Source organism: Mustela putorius, unplaced genomic scaffold (genome assembly GCF_011764305.1).
Source record: "Mustela putorius furo isolate JIRA1106 unplaced genomic scaffold, ASM1176430v1.1 tig00000421_pilon_pilon_pilon, whole genome shotgun sequence".
NCBI classification, from domain to species: Eukaryota; Metazoa; Chordata; class Mammalia; order Carnivora; family Mustelidae; genus Mustela; species Mustela putorius.
In genome coordinates, this window is record NW_025421375.1 from 11,374,425 (window position 1) to 11,398,601 (window position 24,177).

Sequence of the window (24,177 nt, forward strand, 5' to 3'; positions counted from 1 at the left end):
AAAATGACAATTCTTTTTGGACCATTAAAAAAGATCTATGTGAGATTATCAGAAATGTTACCTGCTTTCTTTCAGTCTCCATTTCTTATAAACTCTATTTATGTTTAATTAGTTTCCAATTAAGAGAATAAATATATGGCAAGGTGACACAAGAAAGGTACGTTATTAAATATAAATATGGCTTAATATGTCTTTGCCTTTGTACTTCTTTATTAATTTTTTCAGTATATTTCATTTTCAGATTGGAGGGTAATATTCACAAAACCTAAATATCAATCTTTCAAAGTGCCAATCATTTGCTAATAGCTATTTGTATAGTTATTCATTATAATACAAATTTGCAAATGTATAGCAAACAATAATCATTTGTAAACTTAAATAAGATCTCTGCCTTAGTGATAAATGCAATTTTAAGAAAATACTGCCTGCTTTAGGTTCTTCATAAAATGCAGTGTTAACTACTATCTAACATTGCATACTTTAGAAATAGAAGTACAAGACCACTTACTGAGAGGAATAATAACTGACGGCCATAACTAAAAATAATTTATTTGGAAAAAAAAAAGATTGTATTTGAAAAAATGATGATCATAATTACAATTTAATAGTACATAATTATATTACATAAAGTACATAATTACAATTATAGATGTAAGTTCAAGTCTGTTTTTCCTTCCGGGACAAATACATTAGTTAACTAAGTCTCAGTCTTTACACCTAAAAAAAAAACAAAACAAAACAAAATACATATATAGTGAAATACCAATCACTAGTCTTTAGTCTGTAGTGGAAACTCTTCCTCTGAGAGAACTTCAAATTGTTGACCTTGATTTTAAGGGTTTGGTCTTCTCAATGACCTATGTAAAGTAAAATCAGTGAGAGTGCCTACCTGTATTATCCATTGTCTCCTTCACATAGGAAGGGCAGTTTCTCTGAAATATTTGTAGTTTTGTAATTTATCAAAGTTCGCTTTTATTAAAACTTCTTTTTCTTTTCTCCTTTTTCTCTTATTAAAATTAAAATGTAGTTTTAATAAGTTATTTTAAATGATAGACTTTATGATATGAAACTCTAGAAGTTTTCAGAAACTCAAGTCAAATATTTTTAGAAGAGATGTTATATGATAAATGTTAGCATTTGATCTTTAATGGTTTTCATGAGAGCTGGTCTAATACCCTTTGGAACCCATCTATTTCTTTTGTAACCTCTTGCTGTTATGACATTTCTGCCCAAATAATCCATCAAAGATTGTTTCCTATAAGGTATTGTCCAAGATGATGTAATAAGTCTTGGTATTCTTGTGAAATAAATATTGTGTGATTCAATGATAAAAACATAGCCATGAAGTCTGAAAAATCTGAGTTCAAAGTCAGATTCATTTACTAATCATACAATGCCAGACAAGAATATTAAATCTTCTTGAATCTGTTACCTTATCTTTAAAATAGAAATAATAATACATAACCCATCAGTCTGTTGTGAACATTAACTAAGATAATAAACTACTATGTCCAACTCAAGTATTCTGTGAAGTTTGGTATATTGAACAGGACTCTCCAGAGAAATAGCACCAACAGGAGATTTTATATATGTATGTGTGTGTGTGTGTGTGTATCTACATATATGTGTGTATGTATATATATGTACATATACATATATACACCTATTTATACATATATATTTACATATATCTATAGAAATAGAAAAATAGATATACACAAAATAAAAATAAATATAAAAATAAATATATACAAATATATAAATCTATACTACACATATATTAATTATAGGAACCTGTCTCATGCTATTATGGAATCTGTGAAGTTTCATGATCTGTTATTTGCAAGCTGGGAAACTAGGAAACCCAGGCGTGTAATTTGATATTAGGGCCTAAGAGCCAGAAAGTTGATCATGTAAATCCTAGTTCTAGTCCAAAGACCTGACAATAATGGAGGGAAAGTGATGTTGTTAGTTCTGGTCTGAGTCTGAGAACCAGGAGCACGCATGTTCAAAAGCAAAGATACATGAGATAGAGAAGATAGATATTCTGGCTCAAGAAAATAGTAAATTTGCCCTTCCTTCACCTTTTTTTTTTCCCCTTTACGCCTCAAGGAATTGGATTATGTCCACTCTCATTGGTGAGGGAAATCTTTTTTATTCAGTTTACTAATTCAGATGCTAATGTCTTCCAGCAACACCTGAACAGACACCCAGATATAATATTTTTATCAGCCCAATTGCTTTATCAGCATCCTTTAGCCCAATTAAATTGACTGACCCATAAAATTAACCATCACATTTGGTCCCTTCTCTTCTACAGTGCCTTGTGTCATAGGTCTAGATATTTGCCTATATAGTTTTTGTTTTGTTTTCATGTTCTCTGTAGTTTATAGAACTCTTAGGATATTTCCCAAAGATGTGTTTAGTCAGGGTAAAATATGTTTATCAATATTTCAAGAAAGAGGAGTGCCTGGGTGGCTCAGTGTGTTAAAGCCTCTGCCTTCAGCTCAGGTCACAATCTCAGGGTCCTGGGATCAAGCCCCACATCAGGCTCTCTGCTTGGTGGGGAGCCTGCTTTCTCCTCTCTCTCTCTGCCTGCCTCTCTGCGTACTTGTGATCTCTGTCAAATAAATAAATAAAAAATCTTTTAAATAAATATTTCAAGAAAGATAAAAATGTTGTTTGAACATAAGAAGGATGACCAAAGAAAAGTTATCAATAATTTTAAGAGTCTTCTGTAGCTCAGGTATTGTAAACGAAAAATAAAACTAGGCTGGGCTCTGGTAGCTGAGGTAAAACCATCCAACTGGAAAAATAGTCTGCAATATAAAAAAGAGTAAAGCCAGAAGCAAATATGAGGTGTCAAGATAGCTTATAGAAGGAACCGAGGGAAGAATATAGGAAAGTCAGACTTGTAAATGAAGTCAGTAAAAAGACTAGTAGCAAAATAGAAGGAAATGACGTACATGGGTGCATTCTGATGGGAGTTTGATAAAGAGCCTCATTGCCTTCCTGACTCCTTTTCCAAACCAAAGTGATTTGTCCCTTTGGTTACTATGAGTTTATCTGACTTACTTAAGATGCCTTTGAAAGAAAGGAAAGTGATTGAAACGGACCTCTTCCTGTGTAAAGTACTCATAGCTCTTAAGCCCTGGACAAGAGCAAGGTAACCTGGAATTTTTAACTGCATTGTATACTACTTAGTGAGTCTGTTGTAGTCCAGGAGGGGTTGAAATTAGGTTTATCCTTAATTTTTCTTCCTAGAATTAAGGGATTTGAAGAGAGGTCTGTGAAACCATTGCCTAGACCCCAGCATAGGCAAGTGTTTCTGACATCTTATATTTCTGTGTAGAAATGTTAGTGCTTTAACATATAACTCAGTGGTGAAACTACAGTGGAGCGCTAAGTAGTTATATAATCTATAATATAAGACAAAATTGTATAGTTCATCCTTGGTAATATGAAATGATATTACTTGTTGTAGGAAAACATAAGATGTAATTTTCAACTTCTTTTTGGGTAAAGCCTTGTTTCCCATTTTGAAACACAGACAAGGTCATTAGAACTGCATGATACAACTGTATTTTCAATAAAAACACTAGTAAAATATAGCTTATAATTATTGAATTATAATGAACTGAACTAATCATAATTAATTATAAATATTTATATAATTTATATAATTTGCACATATTAATTATATAAATATTTCTAATTATACAAATAATTATAAATAACTAATTAACAGAATTAATTGGTTTTCTATTGGTTAAACTGAGCCTTTCATTTAACTATTGATAACATGTGGGAGTCTGTCCATCCTCACAGGATGATGGGTATATATTTCATACTCTATGACTGATTGGTTTATTATATCCAGAACATTTTTATCTCTACATGACTTATAGTAAATCAAAATATTTACATAGAGGGGTGTATGCATGTGCTTTTCTAATCAGTCATTGATTTTTCCTTTGCCTTTTCCATATTTTTATGGTGAGGTTTTCTAAGATGAGATTTGATGGATGTGAAAACACACAAACTATAAAGAGCTTGACAAATGCATACCATTATTGTTATTTTCTACAAAAATGCAAGTTATGAATTTTCTATTTGATTTTAAAGGTATCATGGGGCCTGGGTGGTACAGTTGGTTAAACAGCTGATTCTTGGTTTCTGCTCACGGTCTCAGGGTCATGAGATCAAGCAGGTCAGTCTCTGGTCATCATGGAGTCTGCTTAGAGTCTTTCTGCCTCTCTCTCTGCTCCTCCCTCCTGTGCTCTCTTGCTCTCTCTCTCTCTAAAATAAATAAATCTTTATGGGGTACATGTGTGGCTCAGTCAGTTAAGTATCTGCCTTCAGCTCAGATCATGATCACAGGGTACTGGGGTCAAGCCCTGCATTGGGCTCCCTGCTTACCTGAGAACCTGCTTCTCCCTCTCCCTCCACTGTACCTTGTGCTTTTCTGTTCTCTCTCTCTGTCAAATAAATACATGATATTTAAAAAAAAATAAATATTTAAATATAGCATAGAAATTTGGTGGGCTAGGATTCCATTACTCACCACTTCATTTTTCCGCATTTTATCCATTCTCTTATGCCTATCACAAATTCTTTATTTTACCTTCCCTGACTTTTTATTACTACTGGGATTCTAATAAATAAATGTTCAGAAAATCAGAAAGAAAAATTAGTGAATTATTATGAATTATGATATGTCAGGCTAAGGTATAGTGCAAAAATATTATGAATTCCATACATTCCTGCATTCACATCCTATTGGGATATAATGTTATTCCCATATAGATACAGAATCTTTTTCTCTATCTCTTGAATCTCAGGTTGACAGTTAACTGTTGTGTTAACAGGATATATGAATGTTGGCACTTACTCTCTTATGCACTGATTGAACCCTGAGACAGCAAGGGAAGGAAGCTTAGACTAGCTTGTTGACTGAAAGACCATGTAGAGTAGAGACAAACCATCCTAGATAAACCTACCAACCAGTCTGATAACTTCAAAAAATGTAAGTGACCCCTCAGAGCTCACTGAAATCAGAAAAACTGCACAGTCAACCTAAAGAAGTATTAGAAATTATAAATGTTGTCATTCAATGTTTTGGGATAATTCATTTGTACAGAAAAAGTTTACTAATAGAGAGAATAGTACATATCTCCTGAAGGGATGAGTTGACACATTGAGAGTGTTAATTACTTTATTCAATTCCAAGCATCTTATGTTAAAAAGAGGAGATGAAGGAAGAGTTTGAGAGTAGTAAGATGAAATGATGCTCCCTATTATCTTCTTAAATGATGCTTGGTGAATAGGAACTTTAAAGAGTCTCTGTTCCATGGAAATTTACAAGAAGCATCTTTAGCGAAATTATAAAAAGTGTATCAGACCAGTGAGGAAGAGGGAATATCAGGACTGTTGAAATGATCTGTAGAATAAATGTTTTGTTCTGTGTTTATCTTCCCAAATAAAAGAATGACTTTTTATATGTAACATATGCAAATTGATCTTTCTATAGAAGAGAAGTGGAAAGAACTCATGGGATGCATATTTATGCTCTAGTTCAGCTTCAAAGTTGACAAATATTAATTCAAGAGGAAAAAAGTTAGTAATTTTTGGAGGAACTAGTCAAAATGAATAACAACTGTTCATTGGAAAAATAGTGTGGTATTGTTGAAAGAATAAATAAATAGATCATTGGAACAGATAGATAACCCAGAAATAGGCCCACATAAATAAAATCAGCTGGTCTTTGAGTAGGGAACAGAGGTAATACAGTGGAAAGAGTGTGTACAGTTCTGTTAATCACAATTTTCCCCCCCGGGTGCGAGAACCCTAACTTTCCTAACCATAAAAGGGAATGTATTGCTTTATATAACTGAGAAGTCTATGGATGTAGCTGTATTCAGGAATGACTGGATTAGGGACTCCAAATATTCAATATTTCTCTCATTTTTCAGCTCAGCTTTATGCTTTTTTACCTACATACTTCAAAAATTCATAAAACACAATACTTACTGCCAGAAATCTAATATAAATGAATTTCCAACTAAAATTCTGAAATGGAGTTTTGATGTCCTGATCTATGTCACGCACACTCTCCAGGAGTAGGTTTAGCTCAACTGAATAAATGGACTAAAAGTAGAGGAAGGGAAATTGCCCAAAGGACAATCAAAGATAGAAGAATGGGTATTCTCCATCCAAACAAAAATACTGATTACAGGTATTCTAAAACAGGTTGAAATATATTTAGAGGTAAAGATAAAAATACAACACATGACAAGAATAAAAAACAAATCTGTCATAGCCACTTTCCCTCAGGGGACCTACAAAGAAAACAAAGGAGATTAAATGGAGTTTCATCATCACTACTGTACTTAGGCATTAATAATGATATTAAATTTAGTGAACAGAATTTAACCCCTATGAGAACTCCTTTTACCCAAGATAGATTTTTCTTAGCTCAAATGTCTCTAAATCATACTCTCTTAATTCACACTTAAAAGGTGTGAAAAAATGACTCTAGACTAGAGAACATGCTAGCCAGTAAGAAGTAAAAGAAATCACAAGAACTCAGAAAATGTTTTCAATTACTAGAGGTAAAGAATTCCGTGTATTCTAAAATCAGGGAAGAGGGCACTTTCTCCAATTTGTTTCACCTTACCAGCTAAGTAAGAGGAGAGAGAGAGGGGGAGAGGAATATGCTCATATATATAAGATACATATCTTTTTATTTTATTTTTTTATATTTGGGTACAACACAGAGACTGCTGGGATTATAGCCCAATGGCACAGAATCAGATTTGACCAATACATAAGGGTAATCTTATTTCAGTGAGCTTAAGTATGGAGTATAGTTCAGAATATAAATTCTTTTTCTAAAAACTAAAAACATCAATTTTAGAATTTTTTTCAAACAATATTCTATACCTTTATGATTTTGTAGTTTAAATTATTTCACTTAAAAATTGGAATGTAGGGGCGCCTGGGTGGCTCAGTGGATTAAGCCGCTGCCTTCGGCTCAGGTCATGATCTCAGGATCCTCGGATCGAGTCCCACGTCGGGCTCTCTGCTCAGCAGGGAGCCTGCTTCCCTCTAACTCCCTCTCTGCCTGCCTCTCTGTCTGCTTGTGATCTCTCTCTGTCAAATAAATAAATAAAATCTTAAAAAAAAAAAATTGGAATGTAAAGCTTCTATTTCCTTCACTATTAGTGAGTCAAAAGATATAACACACAGACATATCATATGAAGAAATTTAGATAATGAGATCATTTTAGACTATTACATAGTTAAGACTGAATTGGAAAATTACATAAAAGAAGAAAGCCAAAACATCATGGTCTCTGCTAACATCAGGAATAACAGCATTGTGTGCTATTGCCACTTCTATTCAACATTGTGCAAGAGGTTTTGGTAAGAACAATTGGACAACAATATGAAATAAGAGACATTTAGGTTTGATGAGTAAAGCTGTCTCCATTCACAGATGATGTGCTAAGGTATTTTGAAAATGCTAAAGAGTGTATAAATAATTCTTAGAACTAATAGTGAGCAAGGTGGCAGGATAAAGAACCATTACCAAGCATCAGTTGTATTTCTATACACTAGCAATGAACAATTCAAAAATGAATTTAGAAAAACAGTTCCACTTACAGTAGAGTCAAAAAGTATAAAAAAATTAGGAATGAATTAACAAAGGATTTTAAAGACATGTACACTGAAAACTAAAAACATTATTGAAAGAAATGAAGAAAGTGCTAGATAAAGGGAATAAACTCCATATTCATGAATTCAAAGAATGTTTGAATTCTTGAATTTTAAATTTATTGTTAAAAGGACAATACTCCCCAAATTTGTATACAGATTACACTCAAACATCAAAATACTGCCTTGGGGAGGGAATTAAAAAGCTGATCCTAAAATTTATATGGAAATTCAATGGGCTGAGAATAGCGAAAACAATATTGAAAAAGAGGAACAAAACTAGATGATTTATGGGACGCCTGGGTGGCTCAGTTGGTTAAGCAGCTTCCTTCGGCTCAGGTCATGATCCCAGCGTCCTGGGATCGAGTCCCACATTGGGCTCCTTGCTCCACAGGGAGCCTGCTTCTCCCTCTGACTCTGCCTTCCACTCTGTCTGCCTGTGCTCTCGCTCCCTCTCTCTCTGACAAATAAATAAATAAAATCTTTAAAAAAAAAAAAAAACTAGATGATTTATGCTCTTCAATTTCAAAACTGAGTATAAAGGGGCAGTAATCATGATAGTTATAATACTGGCAGAGGGATAGACATATAGGTATATGTCTGTTCCATTTGTGGTGATCTGATATTTGAGAAGGGTATCAAGACAATTCAATGGTGGGAAATAAGATTGTTTAAAATAAATGTATGCACACATACAAAACAATGAATTTAGACACCTACCTCACATATATGAATTAACACAAATAGATCAATGACTTAAACATAAGAGCTAAAACTATAATACTCATTTAGCAATTAATTCAAAGATATGTCAACAAAGCACCATTAACAAAAGAAAAAAATATAGATAAATTGGATTTGATCAAAATTCAAAATATTTGTGCAGTAAAGAGCAACATACAGTAGGTGGAAAAAAAAATAAACCAGAAGGAGAGAAACATTTATAAATTATATATCCGAGGGTCGCCTGGGTGGCTCAGTGGGTTAAGCCTCTGCCTTAGGTCCTGGGATCAAGCTCCGCATCAGGCTCTCTGGTCAGCAGAAAGCCAGCTTCCTCCTCTCTCTCTGCCTGCCTCTCTGCCTACCTGTGATCTCTATCAAATAAATAAATAAATAATCTTTTTTTTTTTAAAGATTTTATTTATTTATTTGACAGGCAGAGATCACAAGCAGGCAGAGAGGCAGGCAGAGAGAGAGGAGGAAGCAGGCTCCCCACTGAGCAGAGAGCCCAATGCGGGGCTCGATCCCAGGACCCTAGGACCATGACCGGAGCCGAAAGCAGAGGCTTTAACCCACTGAGCCACCCAGGCGCCCCTAAATAAATAAAAAATCTTAAAAAAATTATATATCCGATAAGGGACCAGTCTCCAGATAAAAATAACTGGATCTCCACAATGAAAAGACAAACCAGTTAAAATCTGGGCAAAAGGTTTACATAGATATTTCTCCGAAGAAATAAAAATAACCAATTAGCACACAATGATTAACCTCCTGGGTCACTAAGAATGCAATCAAAATTACAATGAGAAACAACTTCATATGAAACATATGTTAATAAAAAAGACAAAAACAAGTGTGGATAAGGATGTGGAGACACTGTAACCTTCACTGGTTACTGATGAATATGAAAAATGGGGCAACTACTTTGGCATACTGTTTGGTAGTTCCTCACAATGTTAAATATACAGTTACATGAGACCCAGCAATTCCATTCCTACATATATATCCAAAAGAAATGAAAACATTGTCCAGTCAAGAGTTTGCAAATGAATATTCCTAATAGCAATTTTCCTAATACCCAGAAAGTAGAAACAGCTCAAATGTCCACCAATATAAATGGATAAACAAAATGTGGTCTATTTACAATGATATACTATTAGATAATGAAAATAAAGCAATGACACATGCTACAACATGGCTGGGCCTTGAAAACATGACACATGAAAGATGCCAGTCACAAAAGATCACATATTCTGTGAGTCTGATTATAAAAAATATCTAGAACAGGAAAATCTTCAGAGACAGAAAGTAGTTTTGCTATTGCTAGGGCTTGTGAGAGGGATGGAGGAAATGGGAAGACATTGCTAATGAGTACAGGATTTCTCTTTGGAGTGATAAAATATTCTAAACTTAGTGTTCATGGATGCATAACTATGAATATATTGAACAACACTTTATGCTTTAATAGGTGAATTTTAAGATATATGAATTATATCTCAATAAAGCTGTTATAGCATATAATTAAAAAAAGGATACTATGATAAAAGACAAGTCCAGCTTTAAAAAAAAACCAAAAATTTATTAAAAAAAGGAGAGTGATTGAAATAAAAACGTAATAAGTTTGTTAAGCCAACATTGTCTCTGAAGCAAGAACCATTGCTTTAGAAAATCAAATTGAGAAAAATTAACCAGAATCCAGTGAAAATATATAAATATAAAAATGTGCACATGTATGTACATATTTATAGGTATATAAATATATAAAAATATAGAACTATATGGAAGAGTGAGACTCAAGAATTTGAGAATTGTCTAATTTAAGAGATGTGAGAAGTTCCAACGTTATGTTGAACAAGATTTTCAATGGAGAATATTTCGATCTGTGGAGACAATATTTGAAATCTGTGGTTGAGAATTTTTCATAATAAGAGAACTACATGAATATTCACTTTGAAGAAGCAAAATGAGATGTGAATTGGACTGTTAACAATAGATACATACCTACACACAATAGTGCGACTGAACAGAGAAGGTCTGAGGAAAATAAAGAAACAGAAATAAATGACTCATTACCTAAAAAGGGTAAATGACTTCTCAGTGGCAACAATGGAGGTTAGAAGGATTCAGAATAATAGACTCAAAGTGAGGATGAAAAATAACTGTCAACTTACATATCTATATTCAGCAAAATTACCTTTTACCAGATCCACATTTAAAAGAACAAGAAAACTCTAGAAGAAAATAGGGTGATACACAAAATAATTGGTAGACATGTGAATAAAACAAACAAACAAACAAAAGATTTGATTATATTAAGTAATAACTGTAACAAAGACTAATTTGAGGACTATAACAATAAGTGAACAAAAATACAGGCTGACAATTACATTTGAGATGAGGGTGCCATTGAAATTCAAGCTCTAATGCTCTTGTATAATAAGGATGGGGAAAGAGAGAAGAAGGAGATTTGGGTGTCAGAAATGTACACATTAGTATCCCTGATCTGTCACAAATTAACTTCTGCTTTCATGCCTACTCTAGATTCTAAAACTGGTAGGGAGTCAAAGGTTTTAATGAGTGAGGACTTTAATTCACTTAACATTTGCATTTCAATAACATTTCGATCTGTTAAAGAAGAAAAACACAACAAAAAGAAAACAGCAAGAGCAACATGAACAACAACAAAGAGACATAGTTATGACTTTCATTTCCAGGGTTCCTCAAGCAGAGCTAGTTCCCAAAAAGATTCTCTGAGTCCCCTTGTTAAGGCAGTTGAGTCCACTGGAAAATCCAAATTGTGGTCACAAAAAGGAGTTACAGTCATAACTTATGACTAGACTAAGCATGACAACTTTGGCAATGTTGATAAAAAGAACATCAGTGGGGCGCCTGGGTGGCTCAGTGGGTTAGGCCTCTGCCTTCAGCTCAGGTCGTGATCTCAGGGTCCTGGGATAGAGCCCCATGTTGGGCTTTCTGCTCAGCAGGGAGCCTGCTTCTCCTCCTCTCTCTGCCTGCCTCTCTGCCTACTTGTGATCTCTCTCTTTCTGTCAAATAAATTAATAAATTCTTAAAAAAAAAAAGAACATCAGTAATAAGATAAAATTCTAAATAGATTGGAGGTCATTAGCATGAAGGCTGTAATATGGATAGGGACCAACAATCCAGGGAAGAGTGTGTTGGAATCCCATTTTTAGTAGTGCTGGTCATAGACTACAAGAGCTAGACATGGGGTTTGAAGTACACAGAGAGCCAGATCTCTGTGTCTCTGTGGTGTTACGACATGCATCATCATCTGCTTCCAATAATTTTTCCCAAGTAATTAGACCCAATTGTTGCCCAAATGTAAACTAATAATATCCCCCACCAATCCTCCATCAATCCCTGGAACTTCTTGCCTTAACACAAGAAAGGTTTCCACTCATAACATTTTGTCAAGTCTAGAACTGAATAAAAGCTCTCATTGTGGACTGTTGAAAAGTTTTCATCTGTTATAATTCTGCTGGTTGTGCTAATCTCCTACCAGAACTTCTTGATTCTCTGAAACTCATCTCTGGTATGGTTTTTAAAACTCCAGTCCTCAGAATACACTGAGGATACACAGCCTCTTATTTGATTTGGAGATTTTGGTGGCAGTCACCCCCAAGGTTGCAGTGTACTCCTCCAAATATCTCTAAATATCTCTGTGTTTAATTCTTCAGCCTCGGGAGGGAAGCTTGAGGACTGAGGAGAATGGACGATGGATGAGTGGCATCAGCACAGATTGGCTGTTTGAAAATAGTTCACTAGTAGCAGAGGGACTTTTTTCATTGGTACAAGTATTATTTGTCTTGGTTGGAGAGCAGACAGTTGCTGAAGGATATAAGGACTTTTAATCTGATAGACTGTTAACACGTTATTAATTGTGGGCAATTAAACAAACATACTTTTCTTGCAAGTTCCCTTCATTTTTGAGGTGTTCAGAATCCAGTTGAAAAAATAACAAACAGTCCTACAACTCCAGCCCTGCATGAGAAGGTTTTTCCGAAGGTGTTCAGGAAAGAGTGCTGGAGGTTACAATCTAGTGTGAGTTGAAGAGAAAGCTTCCTGAAGGAGGTGATGTCAAGATGAGAAAGCAAGTTGAGAATTGGCTGTAATTGTTCAGGATAAGAAAGAGAGGAAGGAAATTTCAGGCTTGTCTTAAAGTAAACCTATAAGAGAAGGGATACATAAAAGTAAAGAAACAGTTTAAGAAATAGTTAAAATAGTTAAAAAGTTAAGAAAATAGTTAAAATAGTTAAAAAGTCAGGAGGTAGGATGAAAAATTTGTTTACCTGTAGCCCGATAAAGAAAAAAGAAAGAGCAAAATGTAAAGTTTTTTTTTTTCCCCCAAGTTATTTGCACTGTTAGCTTTAAAATTAGAATGTAACCAATTCTTTACTAAATTGATAGAAGTAGTTGCTTGGGATCTATAGTAACACAATCCAAATCTTTTGGACAGTTATGATTCTGCTGCAGTTGAACTTGGGCTAATTAAAACCAATAGCTGCCAGCAAATTCATTAATCCTGATCTGTTTATAGATCCATTGTGAGGAATGATCATTTATTATCTTAAGACCCTGTGCCTTCTGATAAGTATTATTATGTAAAAATATGGACAGAGAGTGCCCATTGGCAAGAACTGTTAATCTTTTCAATTTACACTTGGAGAACTTGTAAAAACCAAGCACATTATCCCTCATTGAGAGGCAGGAATGACAAGTTGGTTTAAACCAAGGAGACCTCTGTATAAATTAACAGATGTTTTAGTTGAAAATAGAAGTTGTCAACATGACCTTAATTAATGAATTTGTTAATAGTTGTTCCCAGAATGAGGTAATATGCCAAGTTTTAACCTAGGTATAGAGGAATAAATGCAGGCTTTACAGTTAGACTCAAATTGAAATGCCAGCTTGGACCTCATGATTTTCATGGTCTTAAGTAAGTTATCAGGTTAACTCAGGTGTGAGAATCACATTTCCACATGGTGTGCATTTAATAAACTAGAATTTGGCATCTAATGGTGCTCAGTGAAAATATGACTTTATTAAGTCAAGTGCATTCTCTTTAATTGAGGAATGTGTGGGTTCAACCCTGTGTATACATGTGTGCTTGAATATATAAACAGAGTGATAGAAGTATTGTTTCTTGACTTCCTGGCTAAATCTCCTATGTATAAATTATAAGGTAATCTGGACCGTGCTTTCTAACTACTAAAAAAGGGGGGGGGGAAAGTCCAGAATAAAGGACTTTAAACGGATTCTCATATTGAAATCCTCACATGGGGTACAAATCACACAGCTTCTAAATGAATTATATCTAATAGACTCATCCAATGAGATTCCTCATTTAGTTATCTTGGCATAGGTTTTATCACTCATTTATTGTAACAGGCATCATGGGAGTTCCATTGCTGGGCTTTACTGAGACTTCTGTAGATCAGGTGGACTTTTGTTGTATCTACTTAAAAGAAATCACTGGCCAAATCATAATATGGCTCAGAACATTGAGGCTTTTATTATTATTATTAATATTATTATAATCCCTAAAATTATAAAGAAAATGTTAGACCTGATGGATGCTTTTCTCCTCTCACATAACTTTGTGTTTTCCTTACATTGTACAGGAAGATTTCCGTCCTAGGCCCTAGTTTTGTTCCACGTCTTTTAGGAACTATTATCTCTTTCAGAGCTTCTCTCAGCATTTTCTGGAGCATTACCTTCAAGTGAGCTGTAGTCTTATTACTTACTTTGGTCCACAAAATATTTGAGACTTATTATGTCAAGAGAGCAGCGCTTAAGAGTCAATATATGAATTGCCATATTCCTGTCTTCCTGCCATGGTGATCAACCAAATGGTAGATATGCCACAATATGTGTGCGTGCCTGATACATAGTGCAGGTAAGATTGTTGTGTTCAGCTGTTACAATGTGCAGATTGTTTGTTACTATGTTATAACCTAATCTATCCTGAACGAAACGACACGTGTTGAAGTTTATGCTAACCATCAGTTTTGTGATAACATGCCTTGGTCATGCCAGAGCATTAGGAAACCATGCACAGATACATAGCCATTTTATACCAGGAAAGACATGCTACTATTGCAGTATATTCTGGCACAATGCCACTGACCTAAACCAAGTACATTTATACCCTTGTAAGAAAAGACTCCATGAAATTCATCATGCTAACAGTGTGTTTCAATAACAGGGACTTCCCCACCATAGACTTTTCTTAAATGAAATGGTATTTATTTTATGACATTCCTAGTTGGAATGAAAATCTAATTAGTGAGGAATTTTTTGCTTTGCTTACTTAAAAAAAAAAAAAAGATGTATTTATTTGAGAGAGACAGAAACAGAAAATAAGCAAGAATAGATGGGAAGGACAAGACAGAATCTCGAGCAGACTCCCCACTGAGTGGCAAGCCCACTGTGGGGCGCTTGATCTCGTGACTCTGAAATCATGACCTGAGCTGAAATAAGGAATCGGATCACTTAACTGACTGAGCCATGCAGGAACACCTTTTGATTCACTTTTTTTTTTTTTTAATTTTTAATTTTTTTCATTTGTGTACTAGGCAGAGAACTTTATTAACTTTGTTTAAAACTTTATTCCCAGACTGCTTCAGCTTAATGAGCTGCAGAGGATGAATTGTGTATAAGCAAAACCTGAAAAGAGCTGTGGTGTCCAAGGGGCTTGGACTTAAAAATATTAGAGATCTAGATTTTATCAGATCCATGAAGAAAATTTTAAAAAGCAGTCATAATATAAAATAACCATGTCTGTGTGGCTCAGTTGGGTAAGTGACTGCCTTCAGCTTATGTCGTGATCCCAGGGTCTCAGGATCAAGTCCTGCATTGAACTCCCCTGTTCAGTGAAGAGTCTGCTTCTCCCTTTCCCTCTGCCCCCACTTGAGCTTGCTGTCTCTCTCTCTCTCCCTCTCTCAAAGAAATAAATAAAATCTTAAAAAAAAAAAAAGCTACTCTTAGTAATTTCTTCAAGTTTTATCTTCTTCAGAAATTGACTCAATTCATTTGCTTTATTCTTGAGCTTTATCAAAATACTCCACAAGATCTGAAACTTCATCATCCTCCTCCTCTCTGGGAATAAGTGGTGCTTTCCTTTTTTTTTTTTTTTCCTCCTTTGAAGATTTAGAGACTTTATTTGTTTGTTTATTTTTGATGTTTTCCAGTATTTATTTAAATTCCAGTAAGTAGTAATTTTCCATCCACAGATTGGGCAGAGCTTCAGCCAGTCTTCTCAAACTAGTTGGACTATCTGCACCAGGTTGGTTTGAGATCATGGGTAGCATTTCTGGCAGCTGCTTTGCCCCTAAGTGGCCTGGAATGGTGCAAGTGTTCGCTGCCCTGGAGTTGTTAAAATTGATCACTCTTCCTTGGTTCATGAATATATTCACTTCTTTAACACCAGAGATATTACTTACTCCTAACTTCTTTAAGGTGAGCTGACATTTTCCATCATTGGCAATAGCCAATGCACAGTTATTTCAATGCATAATTCCTTTCCCACTACTGAGCACTTGTGCTTATAGTTTGGCAAGTTTCTCTTGGTTCATGATAGTTTTTTCATCTTGTTGGGACAGAAATGGGACCATAGGGAGGACTAGGGTTGGCGCTCTGGGACGGTCTCGGGCAGATGAGCTGAGATTAGGTGTGCACATGCCTGTTTTATTCACTTTTTAAATACCTCCTACCTAGTAGGTTGCCTGACATAGAATAATAAATATTTAATTAATTCAAGTGTGTCATTTTCACTGTAAGGTATTGTTCATTGTTTGACAGCGCCCTATGATAGCCTCTGGGAGGATTTTTCTGGACTAAGTACCATGAATATTACTAATTCGTCTAAATATCTGATATCATTTTTGACACATTTTGAATCATAGAAACTGTTTTTTCTTTTCTTCCTGGCTAATAGAAATTCAGTCCATTTGAGATTCTCTTCTTACATATTATGTGGTTTAACCATAAAATAAATTTATGTTCTTTTGTTTGAACATTTTTCTTTATGTTTAATTTTTCTTACCTAATATAATTTTGTTGCATTGTATTATTTTTATAGATTTTAAATACACACAACATATATATCTACATTTATGTAAACCATGTTTTGACATTTTTCTTAATAGATATATTAACTCTTTATAATGACCAGTTATTTTACTGTACTTTGAAGCTTTATTCAAATATTTTAAAATATACAAAAACCTATGTACTTTAATTGTGAAAGTGTTAGGGTTGTTAGACCATATCATCTAGCTATAAGGTTTTAAGTAGCAAGGGCAATTTAGTCTTAGTGAAATTGCTCACCGCTTCAAGGCACCTAATTAGAAATTAAAATACCTAGTTTTTTTTAAATTCCTCTCCAGCTCTATCTCAGCATATTTTAATCTGAACTATATTTCTCTGTTAAATATGATTACTGAGCAATGACAGAACTCATGGTCATTCATTGCTCAGTCATTAGCAGTTTTCATTTATAGTTGAAATGAATACTTTCCTCAATTATATTTTTTAATCAATCCCAATCCTTTCCTTTTTATATAAGAGATATTAAGCCTTGAGAAAATTTCTGCAGAGTAATAAAACCTGTTAGATTAGATTAATATACATGGGCTGCTCAACTATTATTAATTTAGACAGACTTTCATTTTTCCCTTTTTGATTACACAGGACATTGATTTATGATACATGAAACAACCAAATTGCACTTTTGAAATTTGAAATTCTAGAGTTCTCCCTACGTTATTGGCCTTGAACTCAGCTATTTTGTCCTTTAAATTATAAAATATATGCCCTTTTTGATTGAAAGGTATATATTGCCTAGTGCAGCAAGTATATTAACTCAATATTTGCCTGAGATTAATGGGTCATTTTAATGTCATTAATATGCTATTGAATCACAATAGAACATATCATAAAACCTTTTATAATTTCTTCATTAGCCTCATTGTAGTGTACCTACAATGCCTACGATACCATTTTTTTAGCTTGTTTTGTTGCTTATGTCTTTTGAGTTTTTGTCTCAAGTCTAGAAAGAAAAGATATTGATAATGCCTAAATGTGAGTACTGCTAGAAGAGTATAGGCTTTTAGTTTATTTTGCCCTGGTGGAGTGTGGGTAGTCAGCATATTTAAGATGCAGAGATTACTAGGGAGAACCCATTTGGTAAAGTTGCCTGAATTGGGAGAATACATGGGGAAATGGCAGGACAATGCCAGACAGACTAATACTTACTTTTTTCCCACAAGCATATCCGGATATCCTAAAGTCTGAGGGTCGAAGTCGTTTAGGTTTACTCAGTCAGGACAGCATTTTTTCCCCTTTTTCAGCATGTGATTAAAAAAAGAAAAAAAAAAGAAATCTCTTCTAAAATATGTTGGACTCATAGTCCATCAGTGGCCACATATATTGGTTAATTGGATAACCCAATAAATAAATTTGGAAACATGCAAGATGTTACAGTAACTAACAAATGGGGAAGCCTAACCTAATTCTGGAGGGCAGCAGAGACTTCTTTAGTCAGATGTAAAGCATATACACATGAAAGGTCACGAGTCAGAAGAGCCTGATAAATTCCAAGAACTGTGGTAGAACTACTGTGGGTGAATCTCTATTAGAAGGCAAGAGAGTGAAAAGCACAAGAAGTTACTCTTGTGGTAGGCTGAGCCCAGACCCTGAAAGGTTTTAAGGCCATGCCATAGATGTTGATTTTGTCTTAATGCTAATGAAACCCAAAATCTGTGAAGATATTAGGACCCAGTCAACATGATGAAGAGTAGATCAGGCATGATCTGCTACATCAGCTTTGATGTAGAGATTACAAATATTCTGAGACTTCTTTATAAATAGTAGCTTATTTGAGTCAAAAACATATAAGGTCAGACTAAAAGTACAAACAGATCTCTCTAAGAGACTTTTAAGCCCACCATTAGAGTTGACCCTTATCAGCATAAACATCAGTTTGAGTTTGATGTATAAAAATCCAGTGTTGGAGGAATAGATACAAACTAGGAGAAAATGTTTTGGAAATAATAACAGCATGAAGTGTCCTAAGTTGCAAGTTTCTCCATTTCTTTGTAGTGTCCATAAAGCAGTCTAGCTTGTAAAACTTCCCTTGGCTTTTTGGTGTGTCTTGTATTGCTCTAATGTGGCAGAGCATAATGGTCACAAGTATGAAAGGCTCTTTTACATTAAATTACACAGAATAAATTTCCCTGCTTAGAAGATGATAGCAGCTGATTTCTTCAATTTAGTTGCAGAAGATTCTAACATTAAATCTGAAGCTACCACGGAGTGATAGAACTTTGAAGATTACAGTGATGATAATGCGGCTTCTAGTGAATTAAATGAATGTTTATGGCTTTTTCTTTTCTGCATTCATTGTTGTTGCTGCTGCTACTCCTGCTGATGCTGGTTTTGTGTGTGGCTTTCTCGGTAATGTTGGCTTTAAAAACAGAAACAAAATAAATGTGCATGCAAATCAATAAAACTCCTCAAAGCCTTATGTTTCTGTAGGATTGACAGTGATATTTAATAGACTACTTGCTTTTTGGCCCCAAGTTTTAGTTTTGTTACCCAACGTAAACCTCTTTTAAAAACTTCCTTAAATTTGAAATGATACCAGTCATGGGTAATTAGATTCTCTTTCAGAATACTCTGTATCTCCTTAATTAATACATGTATTTTATATGATTCCTACCATTTATCATATTTCTGTCCAGTTAAACCCTGTATTTTTCTGTTTTACTCTTTCTAGGAAGCGAATTTATGATTTCTACAAAATTTCAAGTGTATTAGGTTCTCATATCTATCATATTTTATAATGTATTTTTAGACTTACTCTGAGTTGTTATTTTCCTCTTCAAAATTTAAGTTCTCAACAAGAAACTTTGTTAAATTATCTTTTAATTTTCCACCAAATGTATACATTTAGCTTATTTAAACCATTACCAATCGATTACAATTTTTTACTCAGAAATGATATTTACCAAGCATACATTTAATAGAACAATAAGGAGAATTACAGGCTTACTGGCCTCAGAATATCAAGTCACCATACATTAGAGCAATTAGGAGGGTGGCCTTCCTCTTCAGCTGGAATGAATGAATGAATGAAACTCAGTTTCCTACAGGACCAAGTTGTGCCTTTTCTTCAGAAGCTTGAGTATAAATTTTCATAAGGATCTGGAAAGCTAGATTTAAAATACTCAGAAAATTCTCCTTGCAGCTAAAATTGAGATATAGATTGCTTGATGCTTAAGTCCTCATTGTTTATCCCTATTTATCTTTATTAAGATAAAGTATGTTTCTTTATTTGTACCGTAAATCGGCAAATTGTAAGAGGGCCTTGTCCCTCCTCGGAGACACTACCCCATTGGCCACTGCAAGTCTCTTCTGGGACGATGATAAGATGATAATATGGTGAATCATGGGTCTTCTCTTTCTCTTGTTTGGCTTTCAGGCTTTCCTTACAAAGCCTGTTGCTTAACTTGTAGTGAATGACGTTGTGATATTTACCTTTATTGACTTTACTACAAACTTGGTACAGGAATTTTTGTAAGCATTTCTGATTGTTCCTCTAAATAACAAAAAAGAGGTAAATAACTAATACAGCATTTTATTATACTTGAAATGCCAGGAAATTTGCCAAGCATTCTTGTGCTTTAATTAATTATTCTCTTCCTTTTATACTTATTTATTATTTATTATTTTAGTTTCACTGTAGTTAAGACATAGAGTTACATTAGTTTTAGGTGTACAATACAATGATTTGTTAGTTCCGTATATTAGTCACTGCTCATCCAGATTCAATCCGCTCACCTATTTCACCCATCCTCACAGCCACTAATTAATCAATTTGATGGAACTTTCAATAACCCCATTTTACAGATGAGAAGACAAAATTTAAGAACCTAAATGTCTTGCCTCGTGTCACATAGGTAGTTAAGATAGAGCTCATTCACATCTGAGTCTGGACGAAACACAGTTCTTTCTCTTCTGAAACTGGCAGAAAGGGAGTGATCAAGATCACTCGGAAGTGGTAGGAAGCAGGTGTGTGCTGGGATTAAGGACATAGGGCAGAGGGGAAATGGGAAGCTTAGAGCTTTAAGATTTTGAACTTGAAAAGTCTGTAATGTCCTTTTCAGGTCTGCTTCAAGTCAAGTTTGTCAACTTCAAATAGACTTGAAACGTAGATTTCAAGTCCGTTTTGGACTTGAAAGCTGATAGCTGAAGAGGAGAGAAGGTAAAGCTTTTTTTCATATGATAGTAGGAGAAGCTTTGTAACTAGAGCATTGTGTGAGTTGTTCAAAAACATGTCTTAATTTCAGAATGAAGGCTTAAAATGAAAAGTATACCGAGTCCTGCTTACCAGTTTATTTATTGAACTAAAGGCCTTGGTAAGTTATTGATAGTGAGAATTATGAACAGAAATACAAAGTAAGGTGATGGACATATAAGTCAAAATAGGAGGCATATGGGCATGTTGGTGCAAAATTAATGATCTAAAATTGGCAATAAGGAGATAAGTGAGTATTCAGATGATGTCTGGCCTCTGAGATAAACAGAGGATGGAAGGATATTAAAATTGCCTAAAATACAGAAACTGTGAATGAAATCCAGGAATCAGTTATGTGAAGTGGTAGGCAAAAATTTCTGGGTAATGGCTGAAGATGTAGTATTTCTTAACACATGAAAAGAGTCAGTATTCTGATAAGCAGTAGAAGAGAGTCGCGGGGGATGGAATGTGAAGTTCCCTGGAGGATAGTGAGAAGAGAGAATATATTCTGATACTTACTAAAGAGGACATTTATGAGCAAAATTCATAGGATCTGTATAGCTGAGAGTTCCTACTTAACTTTCCAATATTTCATTAATACAAGTTTCTAAAGTCACAATTAAACTCGGTTCTACAATAAATAAAATCTAAGTAAACTTTAAAAATCATCATAGGTTATTATTTTGACTTTGGATTAAAATATAACTTTCTTGTCTCTGATACTTTAACAAGGAATTATAGGTCATAATCCAAACAATATTAACCAAACTGGATGAATCTTTTAATACATTTAAAATTTTGTTGTTGAAAGCAAATTTGTCTATCTCCAGGCTAATAACCTCACATATATTAGACTATTTTTCACATCTAGAAAAGTACTTTTCTTCCCCATTTCAAGAAGTTTCATTAAGAATTGAGATCAGCTGTATAGTGGATGCACTAATTTTGCCTGCTTTTGGTTTGATATCTGAATTAACTGTGAAGAATTGATATGGCTGAGGAACAGAAGTTATCTGGAGTGATATTTTTGGAGGATCACATGTATCTTTCTTGAATGGATTTATTGAATTCTGTGAGAACTTTCTTCTTTGAGGTTCATTTTAAACAAAAGGGAAGAACCTATAGTAACATCCAATAAAACAAACAAATAAAAAGTAATATTGTAAAAAAAAAAAAAATAAAGCCAGTTCAAAAGGTAGCAGTGATTGTGCCCGGACCCTTAACAGACTAATACAAGGAGTGATGACCTTGTGAAGTTTGTTGGTGATGAGGTCATAAAATGTGACAAAAAGAGATTGCAGTTTTTATTGTTTCATTGATTTCACCTTTTCCCTTTTCGATATGAAGTTGGCTAAAAGACTTTATTTTGTTACTCACTGAGCCTAGGGAGTGTGCAGAGAGAATGATTTCAGCTTCTAATGGTGCTAACTACGTTTAGAGGTGGTCAAGCAAGTTTACATGAAGAGAGAACTAAGTTGAAACTTGCATCTTGCAATAAATCTGAAATGTATGATGAAAATTGTAATAGTCAACTGATTAGATAATATGCAAACATCAAGAGCAGATGGGCTTTCAGAAAACAAAGAACTTATTTTCAGGAAATTGATTATATAAAGAGACTATATAAAGAAAGGCAAATATAGAACATTATTAGTGTCATAGAAGTGATATTTTGTGGGTTTTTTTTTTTACATATTTTCATTTTGCTACATCTGTTCAGGTTTTCTGATCTTAGTCTGTGCTCAGCTTGTGACACAGACTTGGTATAATAAATACTAAGATAACAAAGTAAGTAGGGATCATTTCAGGCTTAATTTTTTACTTTTATAATTGACCAGTATTTTCTATTAATTGACCAATATTTTATTTAATACAATATGACTTTGAACTTCAAGATTCCATTGTTTAAGAGATAGAACAAAGTTTCCAAATATTTTTTTTCTTATTGTTAACTTGCAATGAGCCAGTAGGACTGATTTGAGTAAAATTTTAGAAGTTGAATTAAAATGCAATGGTTATGTAGAAGACTCTGTATACTCTCCTGGGGTAGAATCAGTGAGGAAATATTACAACTGTTAATCTTGAGAAAGTCATTTTAATTTTTCTGACTATTTACTCATGTGTAAAATGAGAGAATAGACTGGCTTTCCAGATCAAACATACTGTGTTTCTGTGATATGTGATGCACGGGTGAGATAAATTCTTTCTTCAAAGATACCAAAATCAATCTAAATAGATGTGTTAAGTCAACCACAAAGGAAAATATCCACCAGTGTTCAGCTTCTGCCCAAAAAGGCAAATGGCAAAAGCAGTAAATGTTTGAGGACTGTAGTTCAAAAGCAAAGAGGTATAGAAAAAATATATATAACATATAATACAGTATTATATATATATTATTATCATTAACCACATGATGTGCAAAAGAGAAATGAGAATAATCAAGTTTAAGAAATAAATTCAAGGTTACTAGAGTCTTAAGATTGACGTTCAACCTCATACCTGACATGCTTTTCCCATTATTCCTTGTGGTCTGTCCTTTCTCAGCAGCTCAGACTGAAAAGTATTTAAATGACAGGGGTGATTGTTTTATTAGAAACCACAATAAATTGATTTACTTTCTCAAGGTATTGTCTAGGCATGGATGTTAGAATTAATTTGCATGTTGCGTGTGGTAATTTTTCCTTAAAAAATAAAATAATAGAATTTAATATAAGGGCACATGGGGTGGCTCAGTCAATTAGCCCCTGATTTCAGCTTGGATCATGATCCTGGAATCCTGGGTGCAAGTGTGGCATCCGGCTCCCTGTTCGGTGGGGAATCTGCTTCTCCCTTTCCTGCTGCTGCTCACCCTGCTTGTTCATTCCCTTTCTCTCTCCTTGTCTCTGTCAAAAAAATAAGTAAATAAATAAAATCTTAAATAAAAAAATTTAAAATACTCCATTTGGACATGACCTCACAGGGTATTTAATCTGAAGCATTCGATTTTTAAGTTTACAAAATAAACTTCAGATGCTAGCTTAACATTTTTAAGTTCAGATGTCTAGTTAGAAAAATTATAGTATGAAGCAAACTAACCTGTAACCCATAATTCTAACAATTCTAAAAGCTCTTTGTTGAAAAGCTTTAAGAGAAAAAAAATAGCTATGAGCTTTTATTATACAAAGTTTAATATCATTATTACAAATTCTCATGGCCATACCCATTACAATTTGATCACTTTGTCCATTATATTGGTTGTCCCCCAAATTCAGTATAGAATATGATCTAATCAAGTGTAGAACAACTGCCTAAAAGAAGTAATAAATAAAAGAACAAGAACTTGTAATGTGAGGTGAGTAATTCATGGCTTGGAAACAGAATTTTGAAATCATAAAAATCTATAATTGGCTACAAGATGTCTTCCCCACAAGGTTTATTACCCT